The following is an 18,247-nucleotide window of genomic DNA, read 5'->3' as shown; positions in this document are numbered from 1 at the left end:
CTTTACGCCATGGCAGGAAGATCTGGCAAAGACACTGTTAGTTTTTAAATAGCTTTAGGCAATATACCCCAAAGTGTGGAGCTTTAGTATTTTTTGTTTGTTTGCGTCTAGTTCTGGTGTGTTTGGGGCTTTGGAGGAGCATACAAATGACTATTTTTAAATTTAATAATTACAAACAAATTTTTTACCGCTTTCTATCCATGGCAAGTGATACTGGCATTCCGTTTATGGTGTGATTAAAGCTTCCTTTTGAAATGCATTAAGTAAACATGAGATATTTAAAGAAAAATATTTTTAACACAACAATACTAGCAGCACTCTGACATGGCAAACATAGCGATGTGATGTGAAGGGTTAATTTGGGGAAGCTCTGGCGTATGAAATGACTTGGACCTGTGTTCACAGGAGAAGCTTCAGGGAAGGTCAAAGGAGAGGCTCAGGCCAGGCTGTTCTGTTTAACATTTCTTCTGTCCATATTCTTATGCAAGAGATACCCAGCGTGCTCTTAAGAGTAGATCTGTTCCCCATTAGCCATGGAGCACATTTCTGTGAGAAACCATATTTAGGTCAGGTTACCTCAATTGTTCCCAGCAAGTGATCTTCAAAGGTAGGTTCCTACAAGCCCTAGTGTTACCAATCGCTAATCAGACTCAAAGGGTCCTTGTCTTTGCCTGAGTAAGAATACATGCAAAAAACAAACTTTATCTTCAGCAAGCTTTATTTTGCTTGAGTCAAGCAAAAGCAGTCAGCAGGGATCTAAGCCTCTCCAAAAGAGTGACTTGAAAAGGGAAGCAAGGCTAGGGCTTACATGGGTTCGGTGGAGACAATAGAGTGATGAATATTTAGTGGGCTTCTTTCGAGGGGCTGGTACTTCTCAGAAGGGCGGTGCCTGTTAATTAGGTTGCATGGGCATCTGGAATCCAAGATGGAACCCACCGATATTCAAGATGGAGTCCTCTTGGCAGCCCTTGGCATCACTTATTGTTGGATATAGTGCAAGCACACTGAACTTTGGCACTACATCACCATCTTCGGAGGGCTAAGGAAGGTTAAACAGAGGTCACACTTTGTTCTTCTGCACATGCAGAAGCCTGTAAAGGGGGAACCAACACCCACTGCCATCTAGTCGATTCCAGCTCATAGCAACCCTATAGGACAGAGTAGAACGGCCCCATAGTAAAGGGGGAAGGGACTAGAAAATAAGAAGGAGATGATAATTCACGGGTTGTTTCAACCTTATCTCATGTCAACAGGGTGTGGTTCTTGATTACCCAACTTCTAGATGGTAATCTTTTAACAGCTCTTTTGTTCCACCAGCAAAATTAACGCTGTCTCACTGTCACACCAGATGATTCGCTGGTGCATGACAAAAATGGAATGTCTATTTGTATTTATTTTCTCTAAAATATAGAAAAAAATTACGCGCTACTAATAATGAGGAGTTCTGATGGAGCAATGGTTAAGTGCTTAGCTGTTAACTGAAAGGTTGGCAGTTCGAACCCACCAACTGCTCCGTGGGAGAAATATGTGGCAGTCTGCTTCTTTAAAGATTTCAGCCTTGGAAACCCTATGGAGCTGTCATACTCTGCCCTGAAGAGTTGCTATGAATTGGAATCGACTCCATGGCAATGGGTCTTTGGTCTTACTAATAATATCCACCACCCTGCTGTGTCAGTTTCTCATACTGTGGTAGCTTGTGTGTTATTACAACCCTGGAAGCTGTGCCACTGGTATTTCAAATATCAGCAGGGTCACTCATGGTGGACAGGTTTGAGCAGAGCTTCCAGACTAACACAGACTAGGAAGAAAGGCCTGGTGATCTACTTCCAAAACTTGAAAACCCTTTGGATCACAACAGAATACTATACAGTATAGTGCTGGAAGATGAGCCCCTGGGTTGAAACGCACTGCACAATAGCTGCAATGAATTCAAACATGCCAAAGATCACGAAGATGGCACAGGCTGAGCAAGGTTTCTTTCCATGATACATAAGATCACTAGGAGTAGGGGCTGACTCGACAACAACTAGCAACAATAAATAACATACAGATCGACAGTGGTACGGGCATCTATTTTATAAAATATACACATTTTGCGCTAGTACACTGTCTTAGTCATCTAGTGCTGCTGTAACAGAAACACCACAAGTGGATGGCTTTAACAAAGAGAAGCTTATTCTCTCACAGTCTAGTAGGCTGCAAGTCCAAATTCAGGGTGCTGGCTCCAGGGGAAGGCTTTCTCTCTCTGTCAGCTCTGGAGGAAGGGCCTTGTCATCAGTCTTCCCTTGGTCTGGAAGCATCTCAGTGCAGGAACCTCAGGTCTAAAGGACACGCTCTGCTCCCGTTGCATTCTTGGTGGTATAAGGTCCCCATGCCTCCCTGCTCACTTCTCTCTTTTATATCTCGAAAGAGATTGGCTTAAGACACAACCTAATCTTGTATATCTCATCAGTATAACTGCCACTAATCCACTGCATTTCATCACAGTGATAGGATTTACAACACATAGGGAAATCACATTCAGTGGTGGACAATCACACAATACTGGGACTCATGGCCCAGTTAAGTTGACAGATATTTTGGGGGGACACAACTCAATCCATGACATACACTAAAAACTTTTTTACTGATAGGATGTTCAATCCAAAAGGTTTGGTTACTACCAGGTGTGAGAAAGGAATTGATAAAATGCAGGACAGCAGTCCTGGGTGGACGTGAGGGCTGTCTGCCCTGGGCACTCTCGAGCTCTCTCATCCACTACACCTGAGGGGACTGAGTGAGGGAAGCAAGGGCCAGGAGGATTCCACCTTTGAAGTAAAAGACGTGTGTCAAAGGGGTCACCCTCCTATCTGAAAGAGCACAGGCTGAGGTTCACAGTTCTTTGGGGATCTTTTAACCTGACTGTCTTGATCCAGTTCCAAATTTTAAAAAGGAAAGAAGACCCAGACCACTAGTGGAGTGTGTCCCAAAATTTGCTTAGTAGTCAGAATTTATTTTTCTATAAAAATGGTTTATGGTAGTTAATTTTCTTAGACAAGACCTATTTAATGCTCAATGTAGCAGAAATAGGCATTTGTGATGAAATTTTACAGATTATAAGAATATTACAATGCTAGTGATTAAATGAAACAAAAACTTGATGAGGAATAGTTTATTTTTAACTGTTATGGTACTTAAAAAAAGCCAAAAGAATGAGAAACAGAAACTTTTCAGAAGGCTTTGAAAGGAACTACTAGCCTCTTTCAAGAATATTAAACATTTAAAAACGAAAACAAAAACCGAGCAAGTTGTCATCAGATCAGCTTTGACTCATGGTGACCCCATGTATGTCAGAGCAGAACTGTGCCTCTAGAGTTTCCAACACTGATTTTTCAGAGGTACATTACCACGCCCTTTCCAAGGTGGGTCTGGGTGAGCTCAAACCTCCGACCTTTCGGTTAGCAGCCAAAGTAAACCTGTTGCTGTTGAGTTGATTCCGATTCATAGCTACTCAATAGGAGAGAGTAGAACTGCCCCCTGAAGAGTTTCCAAGGAGCACCTGGTGGATTTGAACTGCCGACCTTAGGGTTAGCAGGCATAGTACTTAACCACTACGGCTCAAGACTCCAAAATATTTACAGACCTCACTTTTTCTTGCCCAAGTTCACCGCAACACTTAAAGCTCTTCTCTCTCTTAATACTGGAGTCTCACTAGCAGCCCGTCACTTACATTCATGATTAGGATTCATTTCGGGTTGGCAATGAGGGAAAGAGGAGCTATTCATTTGAATCTGATGGAATGTCATTTGCCAAAGTAGTTTTTTATTAATATGGGAGTCTTTTTTTTTTTTTTTTAACCTTTTCTTGTGTAATTTGAAAAAAATATTCTGAGAGCGCCTCTGAGAGATAATTTTGTTTTGGGACTTGGGTATACGGTGTATTGGTTCCCATGAGTATAAACAAAGTCCCAGGAGCCCACCAGATAAGGGGCCCAGGAAGGGAGGGGGCACACTTTCCTGGTTGCTGCTTAGTTCACAATTAGCAGAGATTAGGGGAACCCCTTTTGAGGTTTTCCCTCCGGAACCCAGATGAAATGATATTTTTTCCAAGTATTTGAGCGGCACTCATATCCAATTTATTGTTTGGGCTAGGCTGCTCTTCCCAAAGAACTTAGCACCCATGGGACAAGGTAGAAAGTTATGAATATTTTCAAGCTCCATCAACACATCACAAAGGTGCTAAAACAGATTGGAAACACATAAAACATAGCTGTATCCACTTGCAAAGCATGACAGTGGCAGGAAGAAGTATGAAATGAGAAACAGCTCCCTGAAGTTTTCCACCGACCAGAGCACATACTAACAACAAAATACACAAGTTTGTATTGTACTCTGGTTGTAAAAAAGTTCCAGCCTACACTTTTAAAATAATAATGTAACCTGACCCTATGAACACCAGTAAATTTCCAGTAGTCCTTAAACTAGCCCAAGCCAGGTTTGGCCCACTGGGCACGCACAGAAGGGCCAGCTGTGGCTGCTAATTGACCTTAACGGAGGACGCAGCAACAGAAGGAACAAATTAGAAGGAAAAATTATCACCAGGACCCTATTCTGAAGCAAGAGGTCTGACAAGAACCACATCGCTTCCTGTTTCCTGGCTGCCTTCTAGAATTTTCCCTACCCAGTATATCTGCGTGGCAGCCATCTTGTTACCCAAAACATATAAGTCCTGCTTCCGTGTAGCTCAGGGTGTCAGATCTGAGGAACTTCCTCCTGGCTCCTTGTTCTGGGCACTGCAATACAGTTACTTTCTCAAAGACTAGTATCCAGATAATTGGCAAGTCTGAGGACACCGGACAAGGACTCATCTTCTAGGGTTCGGTAACAATAATAAATGTAGTGATGGCAACATAATAATGCCATCTACCTTTTCCTTCAGTCTTTCTTTTACCACCACTCTTCCTCCACCCTGGCCTCCTTGTCTCTCTCCCTTAGCTGCCTTCCCATCTACCTCCCCTAATCTGAAAAGAAGGAGCCCTGGTGGCACAGTGGTTAAGAGCTTGGCTGCTAACTAAAAGCTTGGTGGTTCAAACTCACCAACCACTCCGCAGGAGAGAGAGATGTGTCAGTCTGCTTCTGTAAAGGTTACAGTCTCGGAAATCCTATGGGACAGTTCTGCTTTGACCTATGGGGTTGCTGGAGTTGAAATCGACTCAACGGCAATAGGCTAAATTGAAAAGCACACAAACCAGAAACAATAGGAAGAGCCAACTGTAAGTTGTGTAAGATTCTCCTGTCCATTTGCGAATGTCACCTTCTCAGATCTTCCCTGATGACTCAATCACAAAGAGCCTCCCCAGTGACCTTGCTTTATGTCCTATTTTATGTTTTTCATGGCACTTGGTATTCTCGAAAGTTCTTGTTTACGTTTCGATTCTTTGTGGATTGTCTGTCTCCTCCAACAAAATATAAACACCCGGGGAACAGGGAACTTGTCTGTCTTATTCGCCCAGTGCCTGAAATAGTGCCTGGTCCTAGAAGATACTCAGTAAATAAGTGTTAACTAACAAATACCCTGAACTATATAAAGCTAAAAGCAAGCCCATTGCCATTGAGTCAATTCACACTCATAGTGACCCCATGTGTTACAGAGTAGGGCTCAGTTCTACTCTGTAACACAAGGGGTCACTCCATAGAGCTCAGTAATCTTGGCTGTAATCTTTTCTTTTTTTAATAATTTTTTATTGTGCTTTAAGTGAAAGTTTACAAATCAAGTCAGTTTCTCACATATAAACTTACATACACCTTACTAGATACTCCCATTTACTCTTCCCCTAATGAGTCAGCCCACTCCCTCCTTCCAGTCTCTCCTTTCGTGACCATTTTGCCAGTTTCTAACCCTCTCTACCCTACCATCTCCCCTCCAGACAGGAGATGCCAACACAGTCTCAAGTGTCCACCTGATACAAGTAGCTCAGTCCTCATAAGCATCTCTCTCCAACCCATTGTCCAGTCCAGTCCACGTCTGATGAGTTGGCTTCAGGAATGGTTCCTGTCCTGGGCCAACAGAAGGTTTGGGGACCATGACCACCGGGACTCTTCTAGTCTTGGTCAGACCATTAAGTCTGGTCTTTTTATGAGAATTTGGGGTCTGCATGGCTGTAATCTTTACGGAAGCAGATCGCCAGGCTTTTTTTCCTAGTTGCCACTGGACTGACTATATAAGACCTAGAAAAAAAGTAAGAGCAGGTAAAATTACAGAATTTGAAACTGGAAGGAACCTGAAAGTGAGTTATTTGGTAGATTCGAATATTTGTAATGATTTTCAGAGACCATACAGACAGCCAACACAATGTCTATCAAGTATACCAAATCAAACCAAACTCATTGCCATCAAGTCGATTCCAATTCATAGTGACCCTATAAACCAAAAAAACCAAACCCACTGCTGTGGAGTCGATTCTGACTCATAGTGACCCTATAGGACAGAGTAGAACTGCCCCATAGAGTTTCCAAGGAGTACCTGGTGAATTTGAACTGCCGACCTTTTGGTTAGCAGCTGTAGCACTTAACCACTATGCCACCAGGGTTTCCAACAGTGACCCTATAGGACAGAGTAAAACTGCCCCATAGGTGAAGCCATCAGTTAATAGGGTTCTTGTCAAGCAGACCAGCGAATTGAAGTCAGCTAGATGCAGGGTTGGAAGAACAGAAACACTTATTCAGTTTGCAAACTGGGAGACAGGCAGGGTCCCGTGAGCAAAGGCTGCCAGCTCCCTTCACCAGGGCAGATTTACTCCTTTTATAGGAAGTCACATACATATGTATGAACAATGAGGGGAGGGTCTTCAGTCTTGTGATATGTGTGCAGTCTGTGTAATTTTTGTGAATGGTTCTAAAAATACTGCACACAGCCCTAAAAAATGGCAACGGCTGGCTACTACCACAGCAGGAAGGTCCTATACCCGGAAGATTCAGAGTTAGTGTGCCCGTGCCTCAGCCTTCTGTCAGGAGAAGAGAAGAAATCTGGGGATTCCACCAATCATGGCGAAGTGCTTGAGTTGTTACAAAAATACAGCAAGAGTAGAGTTTTCTGAAAAAAAAACAACTATTATGAGATGGTTAATAACTCTTTCATGACTGCCTGCTTCATAGGGTTTCCAAGGATCAGCTGGTGGATTCAAACTGCTGAACTTTTGGTTAGCAGCCGTAGCTCTTAGCCATTGCACCACCAGGGCTCAGTTAAGTATACAATAAGCACTAAATGAGGCTGGGGGCATGGGGATTGGTGGTTCATTGATAGTATCCTCGCCTTCCATGGAGAAACCTGGGTTCAATTCCCAGCCGATGCCCCTCAGGAGCAGCAGCCACCACCTGTCTGTCGGTGGAGGTTTCCATGTTGCTATGATGCTGAACAGGTTTCCGTGGAGCTTCCAGACTAAGACAGGCTAGGAAGAAAGGCCTGGCAATCTACTTTGAAAACCAGATAATGAAAACCCTAAGGCGCACAAATGATCTGATCTGGAGCTGATCGTCGGGATGGCGCAGGACCCGGCAGAGTTTGGTTCTGTTGTGCATGGGGTCACCATGCGTTGAAGGCTGGCCTTCATGGCAGCTAATAGCAATAAGCACTCAGAACATGATAATTTTATGTTATCGGTAGCCAGAAAAATTACCTGGCCTCTAGGATTTGACAGTGTTCTTTCCCAGCCCAGCAAAAGGAATCGTTCCCTCAGATCTTACTCTGATCCCAGAAATAAAACTCTTCTCTGAGGCCTGAAAGCCGCGCCCCTCCCCACCCCAGGCCGCGCCCAGCTTCCCCGTGTGTGGGCAGAGCACTGCAGAGCGAGTGCTCGGTCCACGGCCTCCGCTGAGAGTACGGCGTGGAAAATCCCCACCCGAATGGCCACCGTTCTCTTTGTTCACGTTGTTCACTTTGAAGACCGTAACGCGGTGCTGAGAAATCAATCAGCAGGGATGCTGCTGACCCTTTCTGTGTTGCCTTCTGAGTCTCCTCTGGGAGGCTGCCTCACTCGTACGCGCCGGTAAGTAGTAAAGTGCCCAGCTCTGTCTACAAATTAAGGCCCTTGTAAGTCATCAAGGAACACCAAGTGTAGCTCGCAGTGGATTTTCTATCCCGAGTGTCATTAGATGAAACGAAAGGACGCATTACAGGTTTGCATAATGAACTAAGCCTCAAGTTAGGTTTGCCGTGATAGGGTTATCAGTCATGGCACAAATTAATTATTCAAGAAAGCACTTTTTACAGCGGGTTTTCATTTAAGTTTTGCCCCTTGATGTATGTATATACAAACGACTAATCCATCGGACGCTGCTATTGTACTTGCGCATCTATCACAATTGGGCCTTTTTTTTCATAATTGCTTTATTAATTGTAGCATCTTAATGACCTGTTTAAAATAAATAAACCATTTACACCATTTCAAAGGTATTTTGTGAGGCTCAGCTGATATTAAAATAGCACCAGCCTTATGTGCTTTTTCAGCAAGTGACCTAATTAGTTAATAAAGTAATTGAATATTAAAAAGGATGTTGCAAGTGATTAAAATTTAAGAGCCTTCAGAATGTTATTAAAGCTATAAATCGTACATCACTGTTTTAATTTGCAAGGCCACGGAATTACTAACGGTCCCACGTGCGCGCGGAGCTTGACAATTAGTCTGTCCTTTAACAAAATGGTGGTGATGTTGAGGCGCCGAATTCTTTCAATCTCTTTTGATAGGTACACAGAAACCTGCTTTTGCCAAATTAAATATCTAAGTTTTGGAATCGCTGCTTGCTCCCTCTGACAGGTACATACACTCATCCATTTAACAAATCTCTATGAAGACCTACTGCGTCCAAGTACTGTGCTAGGTGTTGGGTGTAATGGTGAGCAAGACAGACAGGGTCCTGAAGGAGTTTATGCGTTCTGGAGGTGGTGGGAGAACTAGTTACATAGTTCTCCACGTTCATGTATGATTACAAAGAGGTGGTAAAGGGTTGTGAAGGAAGTGTATAGGACGTTCCAAGAGGATTTAGGTGGGGAAATCTAACCTCATGTGGTAAATTAGGGACCCAACACTTAATTCCTGGTGAAAGGACTGGGACTTTATCCGGTAGGCTGGGGAAGACTCTTGTGCAAACAGGAAATGCTTGATTAATCTGGCAGTGGTGTGTAGGAAGGACTGGCAGAAACTATTTGTTGTTTACCCAACAGCCCTTGCTCCTTTCTGGCGGTTTGGGTATAGGACTTGTACTATGCTCAGGGACTATAGGCCTAGACCCGGGGATCAATGGTGAAAAGTCTAAACCAATTACAGTAATCCCATTCCCCTTCACCTGTGATGTGGTTTAAGGTGGACATGTTCAGAAGAATTCTAAGTGGCTTTTTGGAAGGATTTTCTTCCCTGATAGAAAGAAATACACAAGGAGAATGTGCCTTTCCTTCGTGCCTTTGAATGTCATCATGAGTGGAGGTGATGCTTGGAGCCATAGCAGCTATGTTGAGTCATGAGGAAAGCATTAAAAAAAAAAATTTAACACGCTAAGCGCGCTCTGTAAATCTGAACCCTGATATTGTTGAGTCTCTGAACCAATTCTGGAACTTGCTGGCTTTGGATGTCCTAATGTATGAAATAGTAAGTTTTAGTTAGGTAGTCTATTCTTTGCAGCCTAAAGCAAAAATAGGTAATTGTCCAGGAGAGCAGTGATAAGATGCCAAATGATGGTGGAACAGGAGAAATGGAAAGTAAGAGCAAGAACAGGGTAAGGCGTTGTGCATTCAGAATCAACAGAATTTGCTAACTTAGCCATCCAAGGAGCCAAGTAATAGTAACTGGCCTTCACTGAGTGTTTCCAATGTGCCAGGCATTGTTGTGAGCACAGTATATGTAGTATCTCATGTTATCATTTCAACAGTTCTATGAAGTACCATTTATTGTCACCATGGTTGAATTGTTTCAGTCGTGGCTTGATTTCCCAAGTCAAAAACCCCAACAGCCTTTTCCACCACCAAAGGGAGAAAACAGAGCAGTTGCCTCGTAATCCTCAGAATCCCTGAGAAAATTGCTGGCTAGATCACTGCTTCCATATTTTTTCACACCATAGTACACATAGAAAATGATACTATTTTAAGGTATACACTGAAGTAAACTGGAGGGAATTGGGGGCATCTCTATGGGGCTTAAGGAGCCCTGGTGGCATAGTGGTTAAAAGCTCGGCTGCTAACGGAAAGGTCAGCAGTTCAAACCTACCAAGAGGCTCTGTGGGAGAGAAGACCTGGCAATCTACTTGTGTGAAGATTACAAAATTGACTTGGCGGCACACAACAACATATGGGGCTCGGTGAAAACCTCCATTACTCCTTTGTATTATATAAGAAAATAAAATTCAAAATTTAGGGAAGATGTTAAATACTGAATTAGTATAAAATCTCCAAAAAATAATCCTTTCAATTTTTAATGAGAAATTTGCATGTGATTTTATAAACTTTTTTTGATATCAGATTTTATGCTTGAAATAGCAAATTCTCATGAAGACTTTTTAAAATCTGATCAAGATTTTTTAATGACAATCTCTTCAAATTCTTGATAGTCATCACTAACGATGAATTTTGTTCACACTGTTGTTGTGTGCCATTGATTCAATTTTGACTCACAGCAACCCTATAGGACAGAGTAGAACTGCCCCATAGGGTTTCCAGGGAGCACCTGGTGGATTCAAACTGCTGACATTTTGGTTAGCAGCCTGAGCTCTTAACCACTTTGCCACCAGAGCTGTTCGTACTATAAGTGACATAAAATATTAAAACATTTTTGGAGACCATTCCAAAACAACATTTGAGTCATATTTAAAGACTCTAATAGTTCTTCCTTCTCTTTCGTTGAAAATTGCAATGTTGAAATTCCTTTAGATTTTGTGAATGGATTTCAAGTCTAATAGAAATTTCTCACATAAAGTATTTCAAAATAATTATAGTGCTTTAATCTGAAGACCACTCATGCTAGTTACTGAGCAAAGCCAGCTAAAAGGTGATGTGAGTCATAAACAGAGAAAAGAGTCCAAGGTATATGAAGACAGGTTTAGTGCTGTGCCTGCCAGTACCTTCTCCTGTCCCTTCCTCACCCCTTCCCCCTTCATCCTGCTCTGCAGTTGCACAGGGCCCCGTGCTTGGTTTAGTGCTCTCCTGCCACCGTTTTGAAATTCTTAATAATTTTTGGACAAGGGGCCCTGCATTTTCATTTTGCACTGGGCCTTGCAAATTATGTAGCTGGTCCTGTTGCCAGGAACTCCAGGTTCTGCTTGGCACAACTCCGTCCAGGGCCAAAAAGACAGAGACTGAGTTGGGGAGAATGAAAGGCCGCTTTTTTTGTTGCCCAAGCAAGGGCACAGATAAGGCTGCATGCCATCCAAGACTGCCTTGCAGGCAGCTTGTTGAGGCTGGTTTATATAGGCAGGATCAGTTTCGGAATACAAAATGGCACGCGCGCAGGTGCAAAGCATTGTAGAAGGAGTAAACATTTTCTAAGGCCCTAGTTCAATTCCTAATGCAGGAGAAACTTAGTCATTTTTGTTCATTAGCACGTCAACTCTCCATCCAGGGGCGGAAAATTTACCATGCATTAAGCATTTATCGAGCTAAAGGTCATCTGGAATGCCAGGAGGCCAGGACCTGTTTCAGCCAATTCTGGCTAGCCGGTGGCTGTTTCTCTTTAAGGAGGTTCTAAGGAAGAAAAGAAGGAACTCTAGGAAATGGGCTGAGTGAGGGCTGTCTCGAGGCTAAGAAAAATGGCTCTATGTCTCTGGCCCTGTCTTAGTCCTGGCATCTTGGGCACCTGGAACAGTAGCTACCCTGTACCGTTGCCCACAGCGGGCAGTGGCATACACTACCACTGGCTTCTAGATGCGAAGCAACTTCATAGCTGCTGCACCCAGCTCATCAACATGGGGCTTAAACATCTGGATATTCGATGTCCATAGGACCATGGGCCTTGCTCCATTCAGCCACCCTTGAGGGACTCTGATGAAGCTGTTGATGCTTGTGGCTGAAGGTGTCTGGCCCAGAGTTTCCAGCTGTTCCCAAGAGCCTAGGCATGAATTACATAACTCAGGATGCTATGGTTTACCATTTGGGCAGTTCTGTGTAGGTTGTGTCCCCAAGTATGTTACTTTCTGGTAAGATTCTCTGTGACCTGAGATAGGTCTGCTAGGTCCTTGCCTAGTATTTTTCAAAATGAAGAGTAAGTGCTGAGTTTTGTATACTCATTCGGTGTAAGAGAGTCTGAATATGAAGAATAATCAGTGAGGGTTAGATCTGAGGACTGAGCTGGAAGGAAACATTCAGAATCCTTCTGGGCTGTCCCTCTGGCATGTGAAGGTTTGGAACAGTTTCTCTTAACCTTTTTGGAGTTGCAATCTCTATATCACTCATGGCTTAATTCATAACTTTGGTCTTCCTATTAAAATACATTAAAATATAAATGTATATGTCTATGTGTGTGTGTGAGTGTGTGTGTATGTCCCTAGGTGGGACAAAGGAGCCTTGGTGGTGCAATGGTTAAGCACTCAGCTGCTAACTGAAAGGTTGGCGGTTTGAACCACCAGCCACTCTGTGAGAGAAAAGACCTGGCGATCGCCAGGAAAAATTACAGTAGCCTAGGAAACTGTATGGGGTAGTTCTACTCTGTCAGGTAGGGTCACTATGAGTCAGAATCAACCCTGTGGCACACAACAAGGTGGGCCAAATGGTTAAGTGCTTGGTGTTTTGAATCCACCCAGAGGTGCCTTAGGAGAAAGGCCTGGCAACCTACTTCTGAAAGGTTACAGCCATTGGAAGCTCTATGGAGCAGTCCCCCTCTGCACACATGGGGTCTTCATGAGTTGGAGTCAACTTGATGACAACTGGTTTTGTTATATATACATACATACATACATGTATGTGTATACACACATACACACAGAGTCAAGTGCCACGTAACTTCCTTTAGGGCAACGTTGGCCCGCGTATATGTTCATGATCCCGTAAGGTTATAATAGAGTTCAGAAATCCCAATTGGGAACTGACATAGAGGATATGACCAGACAGTGAACACATCAGCTTCCCACATGCAACACGTGTATCTCATGCCTCCTGTATACAAAGCTGCCAGGTGTATAATGGTACGGTAAATTGCAGAGGGAGGTTATTTGCCCCAGCAAATAATATGGCATTCGCACAACATCCAAATCACGTAAAGTCCTATTTCACAGAACGTATCATGGATGTTACGCGATGCGTAACTATATCTATTTATCTGTCTATATATACACACACACACACATACATTTTTTTTAAAGTAAGTGAAAACAGTTCTAAATCAAACAAATGACAGTCATCACAGGGGAGGGCAGCTGCTGCTGAAATACTTTTCCTGGAACAAAAGATGTGCTCACATTACCTCTGGGGCTGGGGGTGGGGGGTGGGAGGGTAAGGGAGGAGGACAGGTGAGAGCTAAGCTTAGGCGTAATTAGACCTGGCAACAGCAGAGAAGAGGCCTTACTGCCAGACCCAGATTGCTCACCCAGACTACCAAATTAACTAATCACTTTCTGCACTCAGAGGGAAAGATCACAACTGTGCATCAGCCTTAGAACAAAGCTGTACAAATGGAATCAATATTCTTATATTTTAATTAAATATTATTTTGTATAAATACATACACAAAACTCTCCAATTACACAATCTTACTATTTTGGCAAGTATTGTGCAATAAGAACTTTGTAGATGTTAACATCACGAAGGCTTTTAACCGCTCTTTACCTTGTGTGTGTGTGTGTGTGTGTCTGTGTGTCTGTGTGTGCAGTCATTGGAAGTAGTTATCGTGGTTCAAGGAGAATCAGGTCTACATGCAGTGAAAGAAAAGTTATAACTGCTTTCTCGCTTCTTAATATTTTGACTTCCTAATCTAAGTAAGTCTTCCGGCACTTATAAAATGGCCTGGCTGCTACCAAGTAGTGGCTTCCAAGGATGATGACAAAGCCATAAAAGTGGGAAAACCCAAGCAGCACTGAAATAACAGGAGTGGTTGCAACGAGAATCCCTAGGTAAGGGAGACTCAAGGAGGAAAGTGAAAGCTGTTCACCTTCTGACCTTTCTACACCCCAGATAACTTTGTGTTTCCAATCGCTAAAACGTTACACCCTTGCTTATGGGGTATCTGAAGGAAGCCATATCCACATGTAAGCCATTGCTCCTGGGCAGGGCTCGTCTCTGGGCATGGGGCCAGGGAGGACCCTTTGGACTCACATTCATGAAGCACCTCACATCCAGACTTGTGGCTGTACCTCCAAATGAGGCTACATACCCAGAGATACATGGAGAGGATTGAAAGCTGTCCATTGATTCAACTGGAATTTTTAAGATATTCCACAGCTTTTTATACAATACTCTGCTTTGACGTTTCCTTTTCTTTTTCATCTTTTCTTAAACCGTGCTTTAGGTCAAAGTACATTTCTTCATTTTTTAGTGTATTGGGAACCTCAATAATGGCAGTGGCCGGGCTGTCTCTCAACCGTGAGAGGCCTGTGTGTGTGTGTGTGTGTGTCTTTTCATGTGTATTTGTCCTCTAGTGCACATTTTCACCACTGAATTGGATGTAACACGCTCAGTTAATTAGGGAACACATTTTTATTGTCAGCACCACTATTGGTTGTATCTTGATCTCCATAAGGAACTGGCCAACCGAGGAGATTAGGGTGAACTGCCTCATGAGGGAAACAAAGCTGCTGAGCAGCGGACACACCTGCTTTGCACTTTGGGGCTTTGTTTATCATAGGATGGTGATAATGACGAGGATGTGAGAGAAGCGCCGTGCTAATGGTGGTGCCGCAACTCTAGAGCCAAAAAAAAAAAAAAAAAAAAAATTTTTTTTTTTTTTAGATGTAAATTAAACCCTGGGTTTGTTCAGGTTTAGGTTTTATAACTACACAATTTATGGCTATTAGAAAGACCTTTGGTATTGAAATTCCTGCAAGACTAATAAATTTCATTGCTCTAAATGTGAAACCCTCCAGTCACTGACCCCAACTCTTCCCACTGTAGCAATTGTTTTATAATATTGTTTTTGCTGACATTTTACTATAGAAGTACGTATATTATATAACGCAGAGATTATATACATATAGCACTTATTAACACATGGTCCACTGATTACTCGTGGCCCATGAGGTGTTTGCAGATGGTATGTAGACACACTTTTCAGTTTCAATAGTGGTATGTTTATTTTAATGTGTATTTTCAATGGAGGGCAAATTTCCCAGTTTTCCCTTGATGGTAGTCATGTATGGTTTCCTTTTAAATGTAAGTTAAACAGTGAATCAGCAATGCTTAGGGGACAGTCAAGTTCTGTTCAGGGCTATCGCTGAACAACATGATGAGCGTAATTAATGTCACTAAACTATACGTGTGAAGATTGATGAGGTGTCAGACGTTTTGTCACATGGATACCACAATAAAAAAGAAGACTTGACCTGGTAATACTGCTTTGGGTAAATTCACCATTGGGAAACCAAATAGAAAGTCATGTACCAAAAAAAAAAAAAGAGAGTCAGTTAAAAAAACTATTGAATAAATAAGTATGCAGTGGTCTGCTCAGGATAAGGGAAGAATCGTGACGGGGCCTACGGATGCCTGAAGCTGTGGGAGCAATGGGCTATGTAATAATAAGGAAGCAGATGTAGGTGCTGGGTTGGGTTTATGATAGTGATGGTGGCTCCGCTGAGCCATCCTGGTGACTAGGGGCACACATATGTAAAGCTGCTGCCTGATGCCCCAGGAGTGGCTTTTCCACATGACGCTAATTGGCCCACACAGGAGTGAAACCATGACCCTTCCCTCATTAGCCACATGCTCAGACCAGCTGAGCTAGCTCACTCTGGGTCACTGGGGTCCCATGTAGGAAATTACCATTCCCGTGCCCTGTGGCCCCCTTGTAACCCCAACTAATGAATGTCCTGGGGAGCCTAACGTCATTCCTGAGGGAGTGCACGCCTCTCGCAGCAGTAGAGAGGTCGATGATATTCTGAAGTTTGAACCCAGGGAGGGTCAATTGAGGGGGCTGGGAGAACTCAGGAAGCCTAGGGAAATTGCTTCAAACACCTGTATGCTAGAAAAGGATGACAGCAACCTCCTGCTCTATTCACTTGCTCTTTGTATACGTGCCAGGCCTGGGCTCAGGACCCAGGAACAGCCTTTTGTGGTTCCTTGTATGTGGATGACTCTTTTCATTTGCGAAAATGTTCTTGATTTTGGCCCTTCATCTGAAGGGAGAAATGGAAGCACAGGGAAGTTAAGAAAGTTGCTGAGCATCACACAGCACGTTCACCAGAGCATGGGAGAGGGGGAAATGACATCTTAAGTGTTTGCCTGATGGACTGAGCGCTTTCTGTCTGCAGCCATGAGGCAGGTGGTACTTCCCCTATTTTAGTGGTCAGGACACTGAGACTCCCGGTAACCAGTGGAAGAGCCTAGGAGACACTCCAGTGCGCTCCTCCTGGGATGAAAGAAATTTTACAAGATGAATGGACACCCTGCCACACCTTTCTGTTTGTACCCCCTTTTAGGTCCCAAGGGAATGGCTACAGGCCTTCCAGTAATCTTCATTGTTCTGTAGCTTTAGCACCTCTTTAGAACAAATCTGTCTTGGAAGAAGTACAGCCAGAACGCTTCTTAGAAGTGAGGATAGTGAAGACTTCTTGGCCTGACAGAGACTGGAGAAATCCTGAGAGTATGGCCCCTGGACACCCTTTCAGCTCAGCAATGAGGTCACTCCTGAGGTTCACCCTTCAGCCAAAGATTGAACAGGCCTATGGAACGAAACAAGACTAAAGGAGCACACCTGCACCGGGGGAGGGACTGGAAGCCAGGAGAGAAGAGGACAGCTGGTAATAGGGAAGCCAGGGTTGAGAAGGGAGAGTGTTGACATATCATGGGGTTGTTAACCAATGTCATACCACCATGTGTGTACTAACTTGTTTGATGAGAAACTAGTTTGTTCTGTAAACCTTCATCTACAGTACAAAAAAAAAAAAAGTGGATGGTGAGACTTTATCCAACATACTTTGGAAAAATTGTCAGGAAGGATCAGTCGCTGGAAAAGGACATCGTGCTTGGTACAGGGTCAGTGACAAAGAGGAAGACTGTCAACGAGATGAAATAACACAGTGGCTGCAGCAGTAGGGTCACACATAGCAATGACTGTGGGGATGGTGCTGGACTGAGCAGTGTTTTGTTTGTACGCAGGGTCACTGTTAGTCGGAGCCTACTTGATGGCCCCTAATACACCAGTTTGGCCTTCATAACAGTTTCTCTCATTAGGTGAATTTGTGGTCAAGGCAGAGAGGAGGCATTCTTCCCAAGTGCTGGGAAATATTAGAAAGAAAGGAACAGCGGACCTTCTAAAGGCATACTGAGGAGCTGGGAAAGACCACCTGTAACCTGTCTTCTTTCTAACAAGACTATTGGACCCTTCCAGTGACCAAAGTAAATAGTGGTGAAATACCTCCTAGTGTTCACTTGGCAGCATGCTTCCCAGGGCCACAGTCAGCCTGCTTCCTTGGGGTGCCCACCTCTCTCATCTTCTCTGGAAGCCACAAAGCCCTGTGCATGTCCACTTCCGGCCAAAGAACACTGTGAATCAGAAGGGACTATAGACACTTGAACAAACCACTAAGCCATATTTTAATCCAGCCTTCTGACTTATCAATAGTCTAAGGGAACGGCTCAGCTTACCCTCAAAGTTTCCTGGTTAATGCCTGAGAAATTCAGTATTTTAAAGGTGCAACTGGTTAACAATAAGTTTAAGAATCAGACATATCTAGATTGAATCCTGAATCCACCATTTATTAGCAGAGATGTTGGCAAGTTTCTTAACTTCACTGAGGTTTAGTTTCCGCACGTGTATAATGGGGATAAAATCTATGGTGTTGTGGAGCCTGAATAATGCATGTAATTTGCTTGGCACAGTGATGAAATGTTAAAAAAAAAAAAAAGACGGTATTCATTATTGTATGCTCATTCTCTGTCCCTTCACATATCATGAGAGAGACATGGTATGAATAGGCAAATAGACAAGATCCGAGAGGGCAGGAGATAAAGCCCTCTAATTCTGGAAATCCTGGTGGCATAATGGTTAAGTGCTACAGCTGCTAACCAAAAGGTCGGCAGTTCAAATCCACCAGGTGCTCCTTGGAAACCCTGTGGGGCAGTTCTACCCTGTCCTGTAGGGTGG

The sequence above is a fragment of the Loxodonta africana genome, chromosome 2 (assembly GCF_030014295.1).
Source record: "Loxodonta africana isolate mLoxAfr1 chromosome 2, mLoxAfr1.hap2, whole genome shotgun sequence".
Taxonomy (NCBI): Eukaryota; Metazoa; Chordata; class Mammalia; order Proboscidea; family Elephantidae; genus Loxodonta; species Loxodonta africana.
Note: the sequence above shows the minus strand (reverse complement) of the source record.